The sequence below is a fragment of the Sprattus sprattus genome, assembly GCF_963457725.1.
Source record: "Sprattus sprattus genome assembly, chromosome: 11".
NCBI lineage: Eukaryota > Metazoa > Chordata > Actinopteri > Clupeiformes > Clupeidae > Sprattus > Sprattus sprattus.
Window position 1 is genome coordinate 6,320,097 of NC_137909.1, and position 5,000 is coordinate 6,325,096.

The following is a 5,000-nucleotide window of genomic DNA, read 5'->3' on the forward strand; positions in this document are numbered from 1 at the left end:
ACTGAAAAGCCATTACGGTTGTGTGTGGTCTGTATACACGCTCAAAACCACTCTATTTATATCACACTATTTACCTAAACAACACACATTCTCAAAGATAAAAACCTCTGTCCTGTGTTCTAATGGCGTACACATGCACACACACACTCACATGCACACACACACTCGCACACATGCACACTCACACACTCGTACGTGAAACACACACACACACAAACACAAACACACATGCACACACGCGCACACACACACACACACACACACACACACACACACACAAAGCCACACACAGACTCACCCCCCCCCCCCCCCCCCCCCCCACACACACACACACACAGAGTAAATCTGCCCTCTGGCCTCCTCCGCCCTTGCTCTTGCTGACATGCTAAAGCGTCTTATCTGCTGATGTCATTTCATATTCTTTATCTCCCTCCCAGAGCCTCCTGGCTGAAGGCTCCCTTCTCTGTGTGGAGGACCCCAGGGCATGAGGCCCGCAATCTGCTCTCTCTCACACACACACGCTCATACACACACACACACACACACACACACACACACACGCTCATACACACACACACGCACACACACACACACACACACGCTCATACACACACACACACACACACACACACACACACACACACACACGCTCATACACACACACACACATACACACACACACACACCTTCTCTCTCATTCCTTCTCTTTTTCCCTCTGCTTTTTTCCCCTTGTGTTGCAACATAAAAATATTATTGTAGCCAAATCTAATCATGTGTTTTGATTCCAGGTTTGGCTTCTGCATCGGTAACACAGTTGTGTTACAGCATTGGTTCACCCATGTGCTGCTGTAGGCAAGCATCTCACTGTATGGCTGCCCCGGTGACCAGTCAACACCGCCGGTGTAATTATGAGCCGCTAAACAAGCTGCCCTGTCATTGGCCGAGCTACGGCCCGGGTGACGTCAGCAAGCTGTTTTTTTGTTGTAGTTAGTGTTCCATTGATCCGCAGGAATACGCCTGAGACAAATCCAGGCAGAGCTCAACGCAGGAGGCAATTTATTTTTAATAACAATGCCACGGCCTGCTCACCTCACATCGCGTCAGCCCACCGACTGTGTGTGTGTGTGCGTGTGTGCGTGTGTGCGTGTGTGCGTGTGTGTGTGTGTGCGTGAGTGCGTGAGTGCGTGAGTGTGTGTGTGAGGACCTATAGTCTCCATGTGTCATGGCTGATGAATTACGCAAAGTAATGTGGCTCCTCAGGTCTGCTGTGATCCCTCCCACATGTGTGATTTCACTCTAGTTATTAATTTCACACGCAGTAATGGGCTTTCTCTCTCTCTCTCTCTCTCTCTCTCATTCTCACTCACCCTTGTTCACACTCTCTTGCTCCCCCTTCCCCCTACCCCTCCCAGTTTCCCTCTCTCTCTGTCTTGCTCTCTCTCTCTCTCTCTCTCCCATATATTTCCTGGCTAGCACTCTCATCATTTTTTCAGTCTTCCTCTTCTTCTATCCATCTCTCTTGCTTTCTTTTTCATTCTGTTTGTCCCTTCCCATCGACTGCTCTGTCTTAATCATCCTATTCTGTCTGCTGTCCACTCTGCCAGCCTTTCACTTCCTCTCTCTCGCTCTCTCTCTCTCTCTTTTCTCTTCCTCTATCTCTCTGCCTTCATCCTTCCATCATCTACTCTTCATTTTTCACAGCCAGTAATGATGAAAGGTCTGTTTGTCTGAGCGTGTGTGCGTGCATGCGTGTTTGTGTGAGTGCGCAAGTGTGTGTGTGTGTGTGTGTGTGTGTGTGTGTGTGTGTGTGTGTGTGTGTGTTGAACTGGAGGGAGCGGCTTGTTGAATATGATTTTAAACAAACATTATGTTTACCTGGGAAAATGAAAAGTCTGTGTGTGTTTGTGTGTGTTTGTGTGTGTTTGTGTGCGCTGTGTTATTGAACAGCGGTAAAGCAGCGAGCCCTTTCCCCTCTTGGCTACATGCAGGTACGAGACAATACCCTACCACCAGCCCAGTTCTCTCACACACAACCTCTTTCACATACAGACCCCCCACTTCTCATTCATCTACCCAAAGGCTTTACTCTACTCTGCTCTCTGCAGCCTCAATGCAGGCCTAACACACACTAATGCACATACACACACACACACACACACACACACACACTCACACACACACACACACACACACACACACACACACACACACACACACACACACACACACACACACACACACACACACACACACACACACACACACACAAATCTCCCACTAAAGATCAGGCTCTTTGGTTTTCATTACATTGGGCCCATTTGGGTTCTTGTGTATGCAAGTCTTTCTCTCCAAAGGCAGCCTCGCACTGAAATGGCCTCCTGTGGTGCACACGCTTGCACACAGATCTTTGGGGGAAAGACAGAATAGCTGGAGGAGGCGCAATAAAAAGGGCGAAAGAGAGAAAGTAGAGTTAGAGAGCAAAGGATGAAAGAGGGCTTTTAGAGCCACTTCCTGTTGGCCACAGAGGTCTTCACGGGAGCTCTACGCCACACGGACCCGTTGGGGGGAGGCACGGCGCAGGCCAGAGCGTGACATTTTCCGGGTGTTGCTTTGTGCCGTGGATGGTGCATTTTGGTGATTGGTGCAGGGTCAGTGTCCTTTCCTCGGCCATATTGATCGGGCTCTGAGCGGTGGGCTGTGAGGCGTGGGGCCGAGGCGAGACCGCCGCTAGTCCGCGCCGCCGAGGCTGTGCCAGCGCTATCGACTCCTCTGCAGCGGACGCCCCGAGCGCCCCCAGTGCTCACCCCGTTGCTATGACGATCACAATGAAACACCGAGCAGCAGCACCGCACAGTGTAGCAGGCCCCGCCCCACCCCTCCCCTCTATCTATAGCCCCCTCCCCTCTCTCTCTCTCTCCTTCCTTCTCCTGTCTTCTCTCTCATCGGCTCTCTCCCTTCTCTTTTGTGCTTGGCTCTCCAAGATTTCAGAGAGTCAGAGATAGACAGACGGGAGCGGTTTGGTGGATTACTATAAAATGTCACTATCACTCCGACATATAGTTATACACCTCTCTAACCTTGATCCATCTTAAGCTCTAAATACAGTACACATTACTCAACTAAGTGATATCTTATACACTATGTGTAGTTCTAGTGTTGTGGATAGAATGGAGTTTACTCAAAGTCCATTTGTTGCACTTCTTACAGTGACAATAGTATATAGTCTGAATATATAACACACTTGATTTGTCTTTGCTAATGCTGATGTGACGTGTGTATATGATGTGCTGTGTGTGTTAGAATCACACTGAATGTCTTGTAACCCCTGGTACTGAGTTGTGTGTGTGTAGTTCTCAGCCACTGGTGGTTCATGGTTTTATGACAGAATCACTGCCGTCATCTCCTCACTGGTTTGGGGAGCTGAAGTTAGATTTTCATAGCTAGCACCTTTGTGTGTTTATCTGTGTGTGTGTGTGTGTGTGTGTGTGTGTGTCTGTGTGTGTCTGTGTGTGTCTGTGTGTGTCTGTGTGTGTCTGTGTGTGTCTGTGTGTGTCTGTGTGTGTGTTTACGCTCTCACACACCGGCGTGTTCTCCCTGTGGCGGGCTCACAGGAAAGTGTCCATCTGTCCGCCGGGCCGGCCTGCGAGGCTGAGAAGGTAGCAGACAGATAGACAGACAGACAGGCAGGCAGGCAGGCAGATAAGCCATTGATTGGCTGATTGATTTTGGGTTGTTTACAGTACTCAAGATCAAATCATCCCTCAGATGGCTGTCAGGGGACGGGGGCAGTCATGCAGTCTCATCTCGTCCCCCCTCGTGTGGCCAGGACCTCTCCTGCAGGCCCAGCTGCCCCCCAACACTCCTCCGTCCTGTAAACACCAACGTTTATGCGCTCCTCTTTTGCTTTTCTTTTTTCTCTGTTTTTTTTCTCTTTTTTTTTCAGCTTTCTGTCTTTATTTCTCTCTTCCTCTCCGCGCCTCAGTGTGTTCTCGAGTGCATCCAACGCCACGCCACGGTAATTGAACAAACAACACTTTTCCTACTCCCTTCCACTGTCGGACAATCAATCCCGCCCGCCATTGATTAGTGTGAAATCTTTAACTCATCGTTTCCAGACGCCGCGTTGTGTTTAAAGAGTAGAAGGCTGGCAGTGTGAGAGACACAAACACACTCTCTCACACACACACACACACACACTCTCTCTCACACTCCACACACTCTATCTCACACACACACACACACACAATCACGCGCACGCACTTAAGCTCGCACACACATACGTGCACATGTGCACATGCGCCCATGCATAGAGACATGCACATGCACATGCACTCGCAGACCGGACATTCCACATAACCTCCCTTCCTTTTATTCTCTTCCTCCCTTTCTTTCTTTTCTTCCCTCATTTCTTTCTTTCATTTTTAGAAAAAGAAATCTGTTAGAGCTGAATGGTTGTTTTTATTGGCCCATTGTAGCCAGCATGGGGGAAACCTCATCCCAAATCTCTTCTGCAAGGCAGTGTGACCACATATTTCCCTGACTGTGTGTAAATGTGGCATTTGTGTGTTTATGTAGGTTTGTATTAGTCTCAATGAATATGAGTGTGTGTCAGTGTGATATGCATATGAGTGAGAGAGAGGTGTGTGTGTGTACCTATATGGGCCATTCTACCGAATTCGTGTAATATGCAGTCCCTCAACAATAAAAACTATTTACAAAACAATTAGGTATTTAGGCATAGATATTTAATTAGAAAATGTTATGGTCTATATAAACCCAATGCATTGCATGAGATAGTGATAAGCTAAATATATACAAAATCATCATTTATAGGGTACTTTCTATTGGGAAGTAGCTGTCCCCAACCCTGACATCTAAATTTCAATGCCTTTAACCCATTGGCGCCGGATGCTGCGTAGCGCAGCATAGGCTTTCCTGCCGGTTGCTGCGTAGCGCAGCATAGGCTTTCCTGCCGGTTGCTGCGTAGCGCAGCATTTTGT

At 48.5% G+C, this 5,000-nt stretch overlaps 1 protein-coding gene across 1 annotated transcript in view; it reads left to right on the forward strand.

Annotated features, from left to right (window-relative positions):
• wdr7 (WD repeat domain 7) overlaps positions 1-5,000 on the forward strand; it is a gene marked incomplete at its 3' end in the record, with an annotated part of 157,500 nt that overhangs the window by 135,620 nt on the left and 16,880 nt on the right. The gene's annotated exons all lie outside the window — the stretch shown is intronic.